Source organism: Streptopelia decaocto (assembly GCF_964273445.1).
Source record: "Streptopelia decaocto genome assembly, chromosome: 7".
In the NCBI taxonomy this organism is placed as follows: Eukaryota; Metazoa; Chordata; class Aves; order Columbiformes; family Columbidae; genus Streptopelia; species Streptopelia decaocto.
In genome coordinates this window covers 54033877-54054088 of record NC_138661.1, presented here as the reverse complement: position 1 = coordinate 54054088, position 20212 = coordinate 54033877, and the positions used below count along the sequence as shown (strand labels likewise).

Sequence of the window (20212 nt, the reverse complement as noted above, 5' to 3'; positions counted from 1 at the left end):
AATGAAAGCAAGCAAACAAATAAGGTTGGATAGCCAAAGACAAGTAAAACGCTGTCACACTAATGAAGTAATCTGTATCTAGACATCTTCAGCATTCTGGAAAGGAAAACCACATCTCATCAAACCCCCACCTGTGTGCAGCCCTTGCTCGATGCACGAGGCTTAGTATACTACTGAACGTACATTCCTTCGAAGTTATATGTTGCCAAAGAAAACACGCCAGGGTAGGGGATAATCTCAGATCCTTATTCTTCCATTTATGTGTTTAAAAAAAGAATAAGGAGCAGAGGATATATTAAAAAGAAATGTGTCAAAACCTAACTCGGTTCAGCTACCGTTTTTCCTTTCAGTCTTACTCCTGTTGCTCCCAAGTAGTATGTATCTGTTGCCAAGCAGCAGAGAGCTAATTAGTGCAATGTCATGTTTCCTTGTTTTCATCACTTGCTCCTTCCCACTTACATGCACACCGCTCCTCAACGCAGCTGTACAGGAAGAAATCCCAGAACAAAGAGAAAGGGAAATTGGCTGCAAGAAACAGAAGAATTGAAAGCATAGCTTGCACTTAACCTATAGAAACACCCTCTCCCACAAAGCACTTGCACTTATTAGCAAAAATCACCCCTTAAGCTTCAGGCACAGAACACACATGATCACCTCAGCCGAGCAGCTGGCGGGCTGGGGCTGGGCTGCAGACCTGCCCGCCACAGCAGCCAGCGAAAGCTGCAGCAGGTCTTCCCACAGGAGATCCAGCCACTGCAGTACTGCTGAAGCTCCTGTTGAGGGCAATTCAGAGAATTCAGTGTTTGTGCTGCAGTGAACATAGGAAAAAAGGCTGTCAGAAAAGCCTAGCAAAAGCTCCCATCAATTTATTTGCTAGAATTAAAGAGATGTGTTATTTTAAAACGACCCACTATAAACCATTTAGACACAGCACTTTCTTCCCATTTTGTGTTTCTCTGCTTCCTCTCGATAATAATCTTTTTCAGAGTTGGGGAGAGCAAAAAGATTTTGTCTTCCAGTATACAGACTAGCTTTGTATGAGCACCCTGTTTTAGCCCAGTGATACATGTCCCTGATATTGTAAGAAGACTTTACTGCCAGGCTCCAGTCTATTTCTCTACTTGAAATAGCAGAAAGACCCAAGAACAAATATTCCTCCCCTTTCACATACACATGCACAGATGAGAAAGGGATCCCTGAATGCAGAAACTGACTGCACATACAAATAAAATAAAGAGAGGGGGTTTAGAGGGTCAATATAAGGCAGCCAGAACAATGCCAAGCAGAGACTGAATGCATTGGAGACGGTAATGTCTAGCTACAGCACATCAAGGAAGGTGTTGTTCCAGCTCCCACGGCCACCATTCTTCACCATTAGCCAAGAGACTCTAGTTCTCCACCTTGTTTTCCACCCCTAGTACTTTCCTCAAATGCTAGAAAGTTATGATAAACCAGAGGCTTTATCTGAATTTCTGCTTACAAGACTGTGGCTGAAAGAATCAACCCAACAACTATTTATAACCTAGAAAAATAAACAGTTATGAAATTCATTGTGTCAGGAGTGGAAGGAAACTCCAGTGTTGCCTTTCAGCAGGAAACCAGCAGTTAACCTCTCTTTTTCACAATTCCTGATATACCACCTTCCACTACAGCAGCAGCTTTTTTTTAAATAGAAAGGCAGGTATTACGAAGCAATACCTCTCTGCTTCCCCATTTTCGACCCAATTACCTTCTATCCGAGCCATAGCCTTAATGACCTTGTCACATCCAGGGTCCCTGACCCACAAGACTAATGCAGCCAGGCCACTTCCCAAACGTCTCCCAAACAGCAAAGCCTGCTGGCATTTTCAAAGCCTAGAGAGGAAAGTTTGGCCACGTGACTACCATTAAACTTAAATGAGAGCTGAGAAGAGAAAGCCTCTAGTCCATGTTGAAAATATTTAATCCCCGAGAGCAAGTCAGAAATTCAAGTGCATTTAGAAGAGCATGACACTGTAATAAACACATTGCATGATACCTCTTGCATTCATGAGCCACTAAATCAGTCTAGATATTCTTTATGTTCAGACGGCTCCACCACGGCGCTGCAGTTCCCTGTCTGGCAGGCGGCGGGGAGGGCTGGGGAAGTGCAGCGTAGCTGTCAGTTGCAGCAGACAAGAACATCTTGTACTTGAGCTGCTTGTTGACTAGGTTTGAAAGGCAGATAAACCAGCAGACTAATTAGCTTTTTAAACCGTGGTATTGAGAAGTAAAATCATTATAAGTTACTATCAATTTACACATGTCTGTGCACAATACCAAATTATCGCCATTAATAACAACAATAACATTTCAACTCCAACTCAAATATCAGAGAAAGGGTTGATATTCAAATTAAAAATATTCTGATCTGAACTGAGTTTTGAAGAGATCCCAGCATCCTCCATCCTTATTTTTTAGGCAATCACCACTAAAACCAAGAGACAGTTCTGCAGGCTGGAATAACTGAAACTAAGACGACAGGTTGAACTAAGTCAATATATCCATCTTTGCTAAACAACTGACTAAAGAGGTTAAAAAGTACTTTGCAACCATCTGAAGGGCATTTCAACAAAGGAGGGAAAAGCTAAGCAAAACAAAGAGGCATGTAAATAGGAATAATGGGATGAAGAAGTATGATGGGTCTTAAAAAAAATCCAGTCTGGAATCCCCCCTTCAATGAAAATGAGGTCCTTCCTTCTAATCCCCTGAAAGACCCTGGAAAGGGTTGCAGCAGCATGTACAAAATATACCTTTTAACATTTCTCACTTCCAAGATTTGTAAGAATAATGTCTTATCTGATATGCCAAAAACCCAGGGTTAAAGCAACACCTATTAACTGATTTGCTCATCTTTAATACTAATGGAAGTTGTCTGTGCATGTGAAGAATTAATAGGATTTTCTGAGCAAGCAGCAAAGAGAATGACTCATGCTGATGGTCATTACACAAGAACACTGAGAGGACTGTAGCATTACACTCATGAGCAAGCATATGTTGTCCAGAGAAGATAAGCCAAGCACCTTCAAAATACAATGGCTGCATTAAATCCCATGACATCTGCCTAAATATCTGCAGGTTTTTAAAGGCAGTTTCTTAGCCTTGCCAGTCTTACAGCATTGCTGACACCACTACTCAAAATAAACAGATCTGAAGGAACTTTCTACAACTCAGGTTTTCAGTAACTCAGGCAAGTCCTGGACTTTGTGGCACATCCATACCAGGACACGGGTGTGTAAACCTATCTCAGAACTTACACTGAACTCTGCAGTCCTCAAGTGTTTGTTAACGAGCAGAGACCACCACAAATTATTAGCAAAAACAATAAGGGGAGATCCTGAAAAAAAACATGATCTGTTTTAATAACAGGCAAACCATGCTTTCGGGCCAAGAAATTATGCATATTATCCCAGGAATAAAAGTTACTAAACTATAAATAGTAACAGATCCACTACTAGTATTAGAAAAGACAAACCTAGGAATACGCTTGTTTGCATAAGTTGCAGTTGATCTGATCTGGTAAGACTACAAATGTCCTAATTTGGTTTTAAAAGTAAAATCAATTGTAAATTTATTTAGACCAATTTACCTGCTTGCCTGTTGTACATCACTGGGCCTGTATTGATTGTTTGAGATAGAACTCATTCCAAATTGTATTGATTTAATTCATTAGGAAATTTTTAGCAAAACATATTTTGTGGTTTCAGGGCAGAAGTACATAAAGCTCCATTTAGAGACTGCAGCACTGGAGGCAGGGGTATTGGGAGGGGGCAAGGGTTTCTCCAATGAGTAAGATTTACAACCAGTAATAATATGAATCATCTGTTTCTGATAGAAGAACCACTTTCTAAACAATAAATGAGAAAAACTAGGAGAGAAGAAAGCCTAGATACATTGATAGGGGGAAAAAAAAATCCAGTTGGTGAAATAAGAATGGGGTGAATAATTCATAAATAGTATAGTGTATTGGTTGTTTTAACAGACATTTTGATTTATGGATTTAAGTGCCTAAAATAGCTCAACAATTTATAAAGCATCTTAAAATCAACAGATCATGAGTAGATTTGTCTGGCTTTACAGCAAGGCAGTTGAACTGCATTTGTTACCATGGTAACTGAAGGTACCTCAGTTGCCATGGCTACAGCTCCTTTAAAACACGGTTGGCAATTCCTCACTCCCCAACTTTTGTGACTATTTTGAAAAGGGAAAAAAAAAATCCTAGTACTATGTCAACACTGGCACTGAGACAAAAGCTCTGCAAAATGCAAATTTCCTCAGCCCACAAGGCCAGGTTAAGAATAAGCTAATTTTTCTTCTGCAAATCTTTCACTGAGAGACTGTGTCATGAAGAGCTTGATCATCACATATTCAGTGCAACGCCTCACATCAAAAAACAGCTCCACTGCTCACTGGAAGAAACGGTGCAGAAATGGACTCCTACCTCCTTGCACTTCCTCTGTGTATCAAGGTTTCCCACAACAGGGCAGCTGTCTGGATTGACTAATGAAACATGGGAAAAAGAGTCAGAAACCCTAGGTTCTTGTTTCTGAGGCAAAGGAGGTGGCAACAGGGAGCACATTCACCTCCCCTGACTCCAGTTAGTAGCTCAGACAGGCTTCCGATACAGCCCAGAAAGGGCAGCTTTACGCAGGAAACCATTTACTAAACTCAAATCAGGGTCCTCTGAATTATCCTGAGGTTAGAGGGACATTTATATTGCTAAGTTGCAAGTAGTGTGTTTAGGGAAGTTGCTTGCACCTAATGCATCAAGATGAGAAAAAGGCTTTTCCACCTTTCTGGAAAATTGCGTACCTTGATCTGAAGCACAGGGCACTCCAGGAAGAGGTCACAATGGGAAGCTGCTTCTTTCTCTTCACTGAGGTTATGCTGCAAGTTAAATATAAAAATACATCAAGCTCTGACTAATCAATAAATAATAATCTTTAAAGAATAATCACAAACTTTTATTTTGGCACCTTTTAGTTACCCAAGTAACTATACATTTTAAAATAAACTTTAATTTTTCCTTCCTGGGAAGCAGTTTCTTGTGCTCCCCTACAACATTCAGTTGCACATAGTTCGTGCACCAAGCAGGCCTGTGGCAGCACACAATTGGCCACAAATCACTCAAGAATTAAAAACTGAGTGGGTGAAAATAACCCCTCTGGGGTGAATGCTGGTTTCCATCCTTGCTGGCTGACAGAATATCCAGCTTGAGTGCAAGTCTCCTCTGTTCTTTCACTTCACCCTCAGCCCCCTCTCCCCAGCTCTTTGTTTTCTGTAGCTGACTGTATTCACCTTACTTACTATCCACAAGTCTACGAATTGCTTTTTTCAAGAGCAGTCAGCATTACAGACCATTTTTTATTTTTAAAAGATCTTATTCATAAATAGACTTTTGTATGTAACCATTTGCACAAGCTCTTCTTTAAGCAAAGAAGGGCATGCTACAGAAAGGACATGGGACAGCAGTCTGTCTCACATTCAGGAGGGAAAAATACAGCTCATCTAGATGTTCCCAGAGAGAAATTACATTATTGGAATCAATGCATGTCTAATGTCAGTTCATTTCAACCATTTTCCCTTATTTTTTAATGCGGTTTTGTGCCTATTATATAGCAATAGTTGCTAGGAAATATTTCCTAAAGTGATTAGTGATTCCTGGTGATTCACAGTTAATGAGTCTCCAAACAAAAATCTCCTTAAGGGCCAGATTTTTAAAAGCTGGCAGTCTGATCCTGTTAAAAATATCTGACAAGAAATCACAGGGTTGAGAACTTCAGAGTCTTGTGACAAAATACTGAAGTCATTAAAAGGAGTAGTGGAAAAGTTCTCACCCTTCTCTAACGCAGAGTGGCCATTTCTAGAGATACTGATGTAGCAGAGTTGCACAAAGAAGAACAAAACCCTGAGAGCCTACACAAATCTACAGCACTGCCCACCATCCTTTACACACCCACACCCCTCCTCACCACTTTCGCTCTGCGCTGAGATTCACTGCACCCCAAGGTTAAAAGGAAAAGTGACCCAGCTGAAATGTCATGACTCGATGGCTTTGAACTCCGCAAACACAAGTTCAGGAGGACCGTATCTTGGCCAACAGACATGGTATCCTAACAACACGTCAGCACCCAGAATCTCAAAAATCCATCCCTGGGGAAGTCTGGGTATTATTAATAAGACATATATTCTAAACAACATCCCCTAATTTTGCCCCAGTATAAGACCTCAATACTAGTAGCTGTGTGGTCAAAGTTAAAACCGCATACCCAAGAAATACAGGCTCTAAGCTTTGAGCCTCACAGCCACCTAGTCTGTGAAACAGAAGTAGTATCTATTTGTTTTGACTTGCAAAAAAAGCTGCAGATTCGATACCTATATTAACATTTCAATAGCACTTTGAAGGCATAAGGAGTTCCACGCTGTTAAACGCTATGCAATATTTCAGGTTCTTTGTAGCACAGGTAGATGCATAATATTCAAGCAAAATTATTTCAAATGAAGGGTATTTCCTTTATATTGGAGGATAGAATTCAGAAACTAAGTTGGTTCTTCAACCACAGTTCACATCATACCTGCATGTGCTCTTGAATAAACTAAAGAAATGCAAATACACCATGGACGATACAGCCAGCATGTAGCAAACAATAAAAGATGAGAGGATCCTATTATCCCACAAAATGTTGAGTGTACTGCAGGATGCAAGCTAAACACAGGGGCATAACATTGCTAACACACCTCTTAAAATACTGTACATTTCTTTCATCTTATGGAGAAAACATTTTCCTCTAGGCCCTGTCTATGACTTACCTTGTGTTCCTTTTCTGATCTTTCCATCTTTCTTTTAACTTTGACTGCACAAGAGCTTGTTTTTAGAAGTGTTTGCTTTTTGCTCATGCAATATACCTCACAGCAGGTGTTTAAAGGCCTCCTTTAAACCCACCTAAAGGAGATTAACAGAGCGAGATACTTAGTGCAGCTCCCCAGCACCAGATGAAATGGTAGCTCCCACAGTAGCTACCTACAAAGGGCTCTTGGGAGACCTTTTGAACTGCTGTGTGTGGCAAGAGGACAATGCTGTGCCCTGGAAAGCTTCTCCTGCAAGAACATCACAGCTGCTAACAATGAACTGGCATCTGGGTGGGGTGGTCACTACACCTAACCAACACCCAGGTTAGTACAACAGGTGTTATATGTGACTCATCAGTTTAGCCTTAAATACATCAGAATAAGGACTTTTTTTTTTTTTTTTTTTTTTAAAGTCAGTCTCTTGAATTTAAACACAGAGGTTTTGCATGTCTATAGGTAGAAGTTGGGTACACTGAATACACACAGTAGGAAAAAATATTTTACCAGGGAAAGAAAGGATGATACAACCCTCTCCTCTAAATCAAGATAGTGCTGTTAGCAAGGGAAGTGGGAACATGCACTGACTGTCCATACCCTGATAGGTGCTCGTGGGTTGGCAGGTGCCCTCACCAGTTTGGACTGTAGCTGTCCTATCTCTTCTGGAGGTTTTCTGTGGTCACAGTATGCCTTGTGATGACTGGAAGTCCTGGACGGGGACATGATTTGCTACAGTATTTTAGAGGTACCTTCACGGACAAATAAAGAACTAGAGCTTCTATGCCAGGCCCAAAGTGATTCTTTTTATGTAGGGAAACTCAAACTGGGGAAGGCCTCTTTGAAACATAAAGTGCTGCTTAAAAGATTTACTAGAACATCGTAGAAAACAGGAAACCTAACTAGTGTTGTCAAGCTCCACAGCAAAAGGATGTTTTCCTTGGTTATCACAGATGAGAGCAACAATTTCTTAAGGCAAAGATACAGAGAGTATTCAAAGAGCTTAAGGAGATACCCTAAGATACTTATAACAGGCTAAGGTGCTCACTATAGAGAAAAAAATACCTTTCCCTAAATATAATTTTTAAACTTGACCACAAAATAGTGGAAACTCACCACAAAGAAAACAGGCCATTTTCCATGAAACATAAGGAAAGATTTATTGTTGAAGTAAAGTACATGACCACCTGAACAGGAGGCTGGAGCTGGCACAAAGTGGCTGTTGTATGTCTGCACTTGTTTACTGCTGGCACATTTAAGAGTCAACCCACAGAAGCAGAGGCATAAACACTCTCTTCAGAGAGACAGTAGAACTGATGTTGACAAAGGGTGTAATACAATCCCAGATATCACCACCTTAGCCCCTTTGTTCCATGATATGGTAAATGTGGAAACAGAGCAGAGGAGGGATATTTAGTTAGGAGACTATAGCAGGTATACATCTTGTACCTGGGAACGCATGAAGCAGAACTCCACAAACGAAATTTATTAGCAGTAAAAGTGGAGTCAAGAATTTGCGCTGCAGAGGGCTTGTGTTCAGGTTTTTTTAATAGGAATCAGAGTGTGTCTTGTGCAGCAGCACTGCCAAGGAGATCAATGGTGTCATTATTCTACAGGACAAAATACCTGGAAGCCCATACTGCATCTCCAGAGCTGGGAGTGAGGCAGTGAGCCTCTCAGCTGGCCCCAACTCTGTCCTTCTGGCAAAGCCTCCTTCCAGACAATGGTGTCCCCAGTGTGATGCCTCTCTGCCTGGGAAGAACAGCCCTGGCAGACCTGGAATACAGGAGGGGGCATGTGGCTAGCAGAAGGAAAGGCAACACAGAACAGGAGTCAAGGGCTAGGAAAAGCCCTTCCTCTCCTTGTTTATAAGAGGAAAAGCCATGGAAACACAGTGCTGTGGAAAGAGTTACAGGAGGGATTTGTGGCTGCAGAGATCCAGTGACACTGAGGCCATTTCTGTAAGGCCCTTGGTCCCCACAAGCAGCCTCTGTGTTCCTCTGGGTGGCACATCCCTCCAGTTCAGGGGGTTCTTCTTAATCCAAGGCCACCTCTAGCAGGTAGCTGCCTTGGCAGGGCTGTGCACAAGGGAAGAGAATTGGCCCCTTTGCCAGCTCTGCATGCTACAGCCAGGCATTCCCACAGCCCTTGAGGCAGGTATTAGATACCTAATATATAAACATATATTGATATTTAATGTATTTCTATGTGTGATTTAGAATATTATGGTTTTTATATATATTATACAATAGTATGATGTCTTATTGTGCCTATATTATAAATATGATGTAGGATATTATATGCAATGTATACCATATAGTATTGTAATAGAATACGGTATAACTAATACATATGCAAATATATATTTGTGTCTGTATTTATAATTATATTTATATATTAATCTGACTCTCTACATATATATATATATACAAAAGATTGATTCTCTTTATTCCACCATCGGTGACACACATCTTCATATACACTTAGGATTTTATTACTGAGTGGAAATTTGCAGGCACTGTGCCACAGCAAGTGAATTTTAAAACTCTTCAGCTGCTTGTGGGACTAGCACTGGGGAAGAATCATGTATTTTGAAGGCATTACTATGAATACATGGATTACCATTCCTAAGGCAAGAGATCCTGTCTTGTGAGCAACATAACACCTTACTAAGAACTTGCTCTTGAAAAAAACAGCCAGCAGTCACTGGGTCCAACACCTTCAATCTTGTTGGACTGAGCCAAGACAGACTATATGACAAAGGCTATTTTGGAAGCTGCCTCCAAAAAAACTACCAAAACAGTTTTCTAAGTTATTTGGTCACAAATGTGGATATCTAAAATGGCTCCTAGCCAGTCAAAACCTAGTCTTGGCAAAGATTTTTGTCAGTGGAGATTTTGTATAAGCAAGGATGCTCCCATCTTGTGCATTATCCTTGCAAAAATTAAGCTGTGCAACAGACTGCCTAACTGGGGAATTAAAACATTCTTTGCTTTCCAAAATATTTGCTTTAATAGTTGTTGGAGTTTCTTAATGTTTTATAGCAACTGACTAATGTATTGGGACTGAATAATTTAGATATTTGATATTTAGGTTTTGTAGAGCAAAGACATAAAAGTCTCAATATTTTGTAACATATTTAGGCCATTCAGGAGCTTAGCAGGGATTTTCTGCTACACACTGCACAATGGTAAGGAAGGAATTGTGGCCATAATGCTTTAAAAATCAAACTGGTAGCTATGTCTTAAGCTCAGTGACCACTATGGGAGGAAGAGTGTCTACAACACACTGTTAGTCATGCTCTGGAAAACAAAAAGGTTAATGAAAAATTGTTTTCACTGAATAACGTGAAATTGTCTAAAATGCAGCAGTCATTGAAATGCCTGGGGTTTAACACCTCCTTTTCAGCCACCTGGTTAAGAAGCCTGGCTTTTCAGGGACTCCACCATCTGTGACATCCATCCACATAAACTGCAGTGAAAACGGGAAATTGAGAGCTCGACATATAGTGACACCAAAGGGATCCCAGGACTTGCAGTTTTTCAGAGTGATGAAGTTATTTTGCAGTTACTTTGAGTGCCTCAGTTCTGACAGAGGGTAAATACTCAGCTGCTCCCGAAATTTAAAGCCCTTTGGAACATCACTCACAGAGCGGTCAGAAACTGAGGTTTCAAAAATCCACAGTCAAATATTAAAAAGGTTGGTTTGTGCCTCCAAAGAGGAATCCTGTCACAATTACTTTTGCTACAATATTGCTGTGGGAGAGAAGCTGGATTATGGGCCCCCCCATTGCAGGCACTGCAGACCCAAACTGCTCACCTCTGGGGGCTGATGCCTTCTGGATCTTCCCCTATAGGAGCTGCCAGCATCCTGTTCAAGAGTGGTTATATAGCCAGCCTACCCACGTTTTAAACCACTAAAGATTTGACAGCCAGTTATTTTAATTTGTCTTGAAGCAGAAGCATTATTGTCTGAATACAAATGTGATCTGGAACACACTCTAAATATCTTGGCTTAAAAACCACAGCGAGAAAAGTCAGTCTTGTATGTTAGGTTAGGAAGTTCTGTGTTCAGGATAAAGCCTTGCTGTGGATTTCAGGTGTTTCCTTGTGGAGTTTTGCACTCAATACTTCCACACATTGGAGTGTTTCCTCTTGCAAAAAATAAGCAAGCTTATTCTAATGGAGCTGGACACCATTGAGCACCCTCTGCCTGCTTCATACTTGTAACCATTTCATTCCTTCTGTGCTGGTGCACAGCTGAGGCTGGTGGATCAAACCCCACTGAGAGTGGACCCTGACAGGCTGCAAAAATATGTCTCCTGCTCTATGAAATGCTTCTAGCACCACTCGAAAAGTAGCTTTGGGAGAGGCTGTACTCCGTATAAGCATGAGCATGTGAATCAAGCCACCTTTAGGCAAGTCACACTGCAGAAGCTGTAACAAAAAGAGAAAAAAAGAGAGTCTTGCTCCTCCACAAAGAATCCCAGGACACATGTAGCATACAGCTACATTCAAGTCAAAGGAATGCCTCAGCAACTCTAAGACAGAGGATCTGTGTGTGTGTGTGTGTGCACGCATGTATGCATGCAAGAGAATAAAACCTGTCAATCAATTATCTTTGTAGCTTCACATTTCCAAAATCAAAATGTGAGGTTTGGTCAGAGATACATACCTAGCTTCATCTGGCTGCACTTGATCCTAACCATGAGCATGTGTGTGATTTTTTTGTTGTTTGTAAGGAGAAAAAGAAAAATCACTTCTAAACCATAGGAAGCCTCAGGACTAATCTGATTTTGCAAGTCTTTGTGCTTTCCCAGTGGGATTCTGCCCAACTCTAGTCAGGAATTCCCCTTTGTCAAGGAATTGCGTAAGAAGTGCCTTTTCCCACAAGGAAGGACTGGCAGCAAGTTAGAGAGGAAGTGTGATTTTCTCAGGAGATAAAATAGCATCCAGAACAAACGTGGTGAGGCGAGATCCTCAAAATCCTAACGCATGACACTACCATCAGTCATTGCTACAAAACTCTCCTCTTCAGTTTAGAACAGTAACCACACAGAGGCCAAAAAATGTTACCTTCTGCCTAACAGAAAAAGACTGAAAAAACTAGCAATAATGGGCAACTGAAGTTCCCTGCTTTCATTTGCCATGTGTTAGGTTTATGTTCCAGTATATAAGATGTTACACGACTTTCTCAGTTTCTTTAATTCTAGAGTATTTGACAGAACTGACAGCATGAAAGTGTGTGGCACCATCTGAAAATAAGATTAATAATTATATTGAATTTATGCAGCAAACGCATGAGCATATGAAAACGGGAATCTAGGACTCATAGAACATTTGAATGTTTCATGGTCATTAGCTTATAAAAGAAGGAAAACATCTGCAGATTTCTAAATGCTTAGCTGTAGATGATGGATAGGATAAAAGTAAACAACCTTAAAATGTAGCAAAGATGACTTAGATTAGGCATTGGGAAGAAAAAAATACAGGAAAAAGAAAAGGTGAAGCACTGGCAGAAATTTCCTACCGAATTTCTAGAATATTCACCATTGGAGGTCCTTAATAACAGCCAATATAGCTGGCTTTCAGGAATTATCAAAGACCATGCTTTGGGACAGGAGCATGACGTTTGGAGGTCCCTATCAAATGTACGTTTCTGCAGTCCCTCGAAGAGACGAAGAATCACTTTCAACACTTACAGCTCCTTCTGCAGTGTCCCATATACCTCACTGCAGAAGCCTTAGGGCCCTTTTGGATCAGAAATCTATGAATGTTAAGATAAGAATTTCTCATTGAGCTATTGCTCAGCAATATGAAACATTTCTTACTCCCACCATACTGTCTTCATACAGTTCTCAGTACCAGCCAGACTAGGGAGCTAGTGAGGAAGATGCAAAATAAATTCACATCTCTTCTGTGACAATGTTCCTATTAAATCACAAGATTTAATCTAGCATAGATGAAACTGGAAAACTTGCATGTGACCTAGAAAGAACCATTGCAACCTTTGCCTGGTGACCAGCTGGGTGGCCATGTGGTCACAGAGAAATGCTGCACATACCACACTTAGAGTTCTGATGCAGTCTTGCTTATCCCAGTAACTACCTTGTCAAAGCACATGGCTGCCTGCTAGGACTAACATTTGAGAGATCTGCTTCTAATTTATTTATTGCAATGTCAACACCGAATAACTTAAGCATATTTTCCACAGATGACTGTACATTTTTTTAACACCCTGTTTCATGTCTGTGTGCCGCTAAGCATTCCAAGATTTTTTTGCAAGCTGTCATATATTTTTTGGCATTACATAACCATTTCATCCATGAGCTGCTAGTGGACTTTTTGTCTGACTCTGGAGCAAGCTTTGTCTATCTGCAAGCCTACTTCTTCCATTTGTCTCAGCTAAGAAACGTGAATAATCTTGTGAGTGAACCAGTATGTTTGCTGATGTGAGCTTCTGTATTGATTGTCTTATCATCTCACTTAAAGAAGGCAGATTTCCAACAAGTCATTTCATCCTTCACAGAGAAGAGCTTGCTGGTAGCATCTGATTGAGCCCTCATATACTTATGTCACACCTACAAAAGCAAAACTGGATTTTTCCCCTTGCAAATAATTTTGGTTTCATAATCATTGCTCAGAGGACCTCGAAACATCTTACTTTAGGATTCTGAATGAAATATTGCAGAGATTGCTTTTTGAGAGATTCCTAGCTTTTGCCCACTTCCGCAGCATTATCTGGTTGCTAGAGTCATGTGCCTACATTTAGTCATTTGATCAGTCATACACATACAATATTTCTTTCAAAAATTCAGAAGAATAACTTGCGCATTCAAAATGAGTCATTTGTTTGAATCAGCGTCCATGTCCTTAAGAAAGCCTGGAAAATCAGTCTTGACAGATAATTAAGTGGTTATAAAGCTAAGTATTTTAAAGCAGCTTTCTTTTAACCCCTACTTTGGCTGAGATACAGCAAAAAGATTTGTCTCTAGTGCTAAACGTTTTGGTGATACATGGACTAAGTTTTAAATGAAGAGTGGTTAAAGTACGCAAAGCTTTTTGATTCAAGTCACGGATAGGCAAATGTTGGCAGCTTCATGCAGGTGTAATAGTTTTCAGAGAAAAACCTTAAGCAGATGAACTACTGTAAAAGAAAGTTGGTATTGGAAGAGATGCCTTGTGAACGGAAACCACGGGGTTTTAGGCAGGTCTAGCAAAAAGCATGGGGCTCTGGGTATATTTGAATTACTGATGCTTTGTAGAAAACCAACTCATGGGTTGCCAGTACCAATCTGAAACTCTTCTGATACTAACTTGTTCCTGCAAGATGTCCAGCATTTACCAGACATAGACTTACTGAAAAATTACTGGACTTGGGACTTTTTTATTATACTCCCTGCCCACTCCCCAACTCCCCTTCCTCTCCCTGCCAAAAAACCCTTCAACCCCAACATACTAGATCTCACTAGACTCATAAAATACTTTTCCAGAAGCCCCACAGCACTAATTGCTCTATCATTTCTCCTTTGGAGACGAAGATGCATGGCAAGAGTGCTCTCATCTCTCATTTTGGTCTTGGCAAGACATGGGTTTGCCTATAAGAGAGGCAGCAAATCTCATGCTGCTCAGAGGCCCTACTCACACAGACTAAAACAACAACTGCTTACTCCTGTGCTTTGTTGGTTCAAGAGGACCAGGAGGGTAAAGATGTAGTTGTTTAAATATTTTTGTAATTAAAACCAAAACTCACCAGAATAGATCAGTAGAGAGTGCCACTTCTACAGAAAATTTCCTGATGCTTCAACAGCTGTAGTTCAAACAGAATGCAATCTTCTTCTGCCTTTCACCCACAGGATCAGGGAAGGGTTGAATTTCCTGATTTCCCCTGCAAAAGGATGGGGATTAAGAATCCCTTTTTAAATACTTCTGTTAGCAGCTGCAAAGGGAGAGGCTACCAAATCTTCTCTGAGTATGACCTGTTTCTTTTCTCCCATCTAGCTTGAGTCAGGATTGTTAAATGATTCTGGGCAGTATTAAAGGAGAAGGGCACCCATCTGTGGCATGCAGCTTCTACTAACCCACTCTGAATGTGTGATCTGGAATGAGTTATGAATGGCGTGTCGTGTAGAACTCTGTTTCCTAGAAAACAAACTCTGGAATTACTGCAACCTGACTTGCAAAAGCGGTGCTTGCTTCCACTGCCACCACCTACTTTTCTTGTTATCTGTGGCCCAAGGTCTCCCTTTCCAAGTCCTCACTCCAGGCATACATTGGGCTGGACACTGGGCAGACATGAATTGCAGACAATCCCAAACCCCAAGGAGTTTACTATCTCAGTTTTTAAAAAGTGGACGAAAGATGGTGCAAAAGATGCGGGCACACATGCCTGAAGACTAAGAACGTGTCAATAGCAGAAGTTGTAAAAGAGCCTCAGTCATCTGATTTCTGTCCCGGTGCTTTCATCACCAGCCTTCACTGCCCATCTGCATTGAAGCCTGGTAATTCCAGGCGATATATCAATGAATTCTAGTGGGTTACTGGGCTTATTTGTTTAAGACGAAGAATAAAAAAGGTTTCTTATCTCCAAGACCAGAACTATCTCAGAAATGTAGGGTAAAGTGTTGTTTAAAAACTGATTCCCAGAAGTAAACAGACACATCTGTGTATTCAATACTGTTTCGCCCAATCCTCAGGCTTTTTTTCTCAGTGAGCCTAGCCTCCTAATTGTCATGTATTAGAAGGTTTATTTGTGTTTTTAAGGTAGTATGACTTCTGATTTCTTTCCATTATTCTTGAGAGGCTAGGTCTAATTCTGTGACCTTGCTCCTTTTACAGCTATGCAAAGCTAATGTGAAACGTTACTATTCTGCATTAATTGGCACTTCGTATTCACACTGCACTGGCCAAAATGGCTAGGTTAGACACAGGGTAGTGGAGACACAGGGAGAAGCAGGCCTTTGACATAGGCATATACATGACAGATTTAAGCAGAGGCAATATAAATTAGATTTTTAAATTCTCCACTTCTGGGCATGATGTCTTTTAAACTCTTCCAAAATAAGCTTACTCAAACATATCCACTATTAACAAAAATTATTCAGGAGTGTAATTTCTTCTCTCTCCAGAATGAAGACATTTTAACGTAACCTATATTTTAATAAAAATATCCCCTTTTAAAATCTCCTCTCTGCCTTCCCTTATGGCTTCTGTGGTTTTGGACACTCTGAGGTTTTTTTTCAGTTGTTATTAGAGCCAGAAAAAAAGCAATGGCAACAGCATCTCTAGTGAAATAGGAACCATTCACATGTGTCAAAGCAGATAAAAGAGTTTTGGTCACTTCAAACACTTTACCTAGGTATTTTCTTTAATAATAGAAAATTTTAGCTGCCATTATGTAACTCTACAGCACATGACATTGCTTCATAAAATCCTCACTCCTTTCCCTGAGCTCATTCAGACACGAGGAAGAAGAGATGTAAGGAGGAAGAAGATTAAGAACCACTAAATAATGCAAGAGCAATCCATTGGTTTGATTAGTGTTCAGGCAATTATTAGTGAAATAAAAAGAGATAGCCCTATTTTCAAACATGTTAGAATGTATTATCCATTGTCTTCACTAGATTTTACCAGCATTGCTCATCTCTGGACTTGGCAAGCTATCACGTTAGGCATGACGGCTGATCTCTGTTGGCCTCTCACGGTGGGCCAGAGAGAGCTCTTTTTTCAACCCCTTTGGCATGAATGAATGCTGGTCTCCTTAGAAAAACACTGAATTTGGTGCTATTGGATTTTGCTTACAGCTTGCTAGATCTTATATCAGATCATTAACAAAGAAAAATATTCAGAAGCAAAAAGAGGTGGGGGCAATATGAATCGGGAATCATAAACTTAAATCTATGCTAATGATATATTACATGTTCATTTGCTGCAAGATACTAAATGTATGTGTCCCAAGCAGCTGCAGGTGATAAACCCATCAGAGATGGGTGCCAGTGAATGAATTGTCAGGCCTGATTCTCAAACATTTCTGCACTTCTTCGGATCAGCCAAGGGACTGGGGAACTGTTACAGGACCTTTCTTTAAAGGCTGTGCTCCATTGTTTTCTCCTTTTGGCCGGTGCAGAGTTTCTTCTAAAACAGAAAACAAAGGCCTTTGAATATTGAAACATAGAATGACTAAGGAGAATTTTACTTCCCAAATATAAATCAGAGTTTAGGATTAGATAGTAATTCAAGAGAGAAAAATAATGAAATTTGAGAAGTAGTACTGGGATTCTTCCTGTCAATACCGTTGCTCAGACATGTTTTTTTGAATTCTTGAAAGCAGACGCACAATTCCACAGCTGCAAAGCATTCAAGAACATGCCTGTCCCTGGGAAAGGGCGTTGGATGTTGTTAAATACAGAAAGATGGAAGGAAATGCTTCACGTTCCTTTAGCAGGTGCTTCCTGCCCTAATGAACGGGGGACTAAAAGTTCTCAACTCCCCTCTGAAGCCAAGATGTGCACACACAAGGACTAACAGCATGAGAAATCATGGGTGTGATGTTCTCTACTGATAACAACACTAGAATGTACCAATACAGAGAACTTAAATGTCCTGTTAGAATTGGTTATTTCTTCCCTTTAATACAGCAAAAAATCACTTTTCAAGATACTTGCTGTGCAAGGTCAACCTGAAGGTTGTCCTAAGCAGGAAAAACTCACTCAGGAGAGATATTAATATACACCAAGAAGAGAATTGCATTTTGAGTCAGCATAAAGAAAGGGGCCTTTTTCACAGACCTCTTAAAATGCAAAATGGTTCTGTTCCCCTCTGCTTCTTGTCTGTGAGTTCTACCTGACTTAATGAAGTGTCAGCATTTCCTTCTACAGCTTGAATTCTCAGGGCTCCATGAATCTATGGTAGAAATCTGCTCCAGGCTGAAACAGAGCAGACATGCTGAGGCTGCTAGGAACATTTTTGCGAGCTCTTGGTGCAAGATGCTTTTTGTTTCTTGTTTTACTTATACTCAGACAATTGGAGTATTAACCTTTATTTAATTAAGCTCTGAGTGTTAACAATATCATACACAAACTGACTTTGACCACTCTTCAACTTATTTTTCAGGGGGACTGCTGATATACTGAAGTCAGTAACATTAAAATGAAAGCATATAGAACCTGTACATGTTTATCTAGGATCACAAAACTCATGACAAACACCAGCTGATATTTTTTTTTAACTATTTTACAGATGGAGAAACTGTGCACGGGGAAATTTTCCTGTTTAACAAGAGAATCTGATAAAAAGCAGTCCTACTTCTCAAGTTCCCTAACCTGCAGATTGTTCATCTTCCAGACAACTATTTATATTAGGCATTCATTTTAGCACATATCAACACATATATTAGATCATCACATAACAACGGGTTGATAGCTTGAAGCATTTAGGGGGAGGTACTGGGCTTTTTAAAATCTGTGACGATGGCTAGGCTCTGATCTCTTTGGCAACAAAGTTGGGTTTGAAAAGAAGAAGAGCCTGTTTGCATCTGTATCCTCACAAACTTATTTGCTCTTACTGACCAAACGTTGGAACAGAATGCCCAGAGAGGCTGTGGGATCTCCAGCCTTGGAGACATCACACCTGGACTGGACAAGAGCCTAAGCAACCTGGTCCAACTTTGAAGCTGTACCAAATGACCTCCAGAGGACCCTTCCAACCTAAACGATTCTGTGTTTTTATTCTCTGCCAGTTTCTCTGTAACCTGTTAAATGGTTCAACCTCGAAACTGTGGCAAATCTTTGCTTTTGACTTTGTTTGCTAACATGGAAGTTCAAGCATAAGTCTGCAGGAGGTGTACCCAGAAAAGCGGACAGGAGGAACTTCTTGATTGCAGGCGAGCTTTGGTACCTTGAAGCGTAGGTTATTTTTAACTGGTCTGTTCCTTCAGCAGGAATTTCTTTTAGATTATTGCACTGCATTTACTGGCAACAGACAATTAGAAGAAACTATTTATTGTTAACCTCCTTTCTGGCTACAGTGCTGAAAAATTGACATTACGAATAACACGACACTATAAAAATATTTGAATAATATTTTCATTACCACAGTTTGTCACACTCATGAAGACAGTGAAATAATATGTTACACGACACCTCTTGTCAAGGTGACACACAAGACAAACAAGAAGATAACAGATGTAAGGAATGAAATGGAAAGAGGTACTACCATTACTGTACCATTCCAACACACAAAGAGACTTCTTAGATATATGCAAACTACTTAATTGATTAAAGGAGGATTGAGCAGAGGAACTGTGGTTACAAGAGTTGTCAATTTTGGCCTGACTGTACCCTTCAATTATCCTGGAATACAACCAAGAGATCTCCTTTAGGCTGAGGAAAGCCTGAGAAAAGCTGAGAGAACTGGTGTTGTTGAGTGTGGAGACAAGAAGGCTCCAGGGAGATGTTATTGCAGCCATTCAGTACGTAAAGGGGGCTTATAAAAAAGATGGGGACAGACTTTTTAGTAGGGCTTGTAGTGGTAGGGCAAGAGGTAGTGGTTTTAAACTAAAAGAGAGGAGATTCATACTAAATATAAGGAAGACTCTTTTTATGATGAGGGTGGTGAAAAACTGGCACAGGTTGCCCAGAGAGGTGGTAGATGCCCCATCCCTCAAAACATTCAAGACCAGGTTGGACGGGGCTCAGAGCAACCTGATATAGTTGGAGATGTCCCTGCTCATTGCAAGGGGTTTGGGCTAGATGAGCTTTAAAGATCCAACCAAAACCATTCTATGAAAAGCAAGAACTGAAGCAGAAAAGACAAATACTCCTACGATAAACACTCATTGACTTAGGGGCTGCCAGCACCTTCACTGTAAGTTGATTAACCAAATTGTAAACCAATAGCCTTAAAAAAGATTCATCTAGTTCCAGTACAAGTCTTACGCTGTAATGAGAAAACTTCAAGAAAACTTTGTCTGGTAAAATCCCATAGATCTATCTCCTTTTGGACCAGCTGACAGGCTCACTTGAAACCTCTTTCTTCCCTTCCCTGCCCCCCACCCCCAAAAGATCTGGAGAAGGGAACTGAGAACAGAGAAGACTTGTACTCTAGGAGAGCTCAGTTTGATATGTGGCTGTTCCTCAACCTGCCCCAGGGATTTGTCAAAAAGCCTGATGATGTCAAGCAGGACTGCTGCTTGCTGTAAAGCCCACCTGAGACTGCCACCAGTATTTACCAGCACCTTACTGAGATCTGAAATACCACAACTGTCACTAACCCGGGAGCAGGAGTCAGCCACCATACCACTGACATAATGCTGCACAAAAACTCTTACGTGACTGTTGTCCTAGAAGGTGTGC

The 20212-nt window shown here is 40.6% G+C and overlaps 1 protein-coding gene across 3 annotated transcripts in view; it reads left to right on the top strand.

Moving 5' to 3' along the window:
- KCNC1 (potassium voltage-gated channel subfamily C member 1) overlaps positions 1-20212 on the top strand; it is a 109896-nt gene that overhangs the window by 69677 nt on the left and 20007 nt on the right. The gene's annotated exons all lie outside the window — the stretch shown is intronic.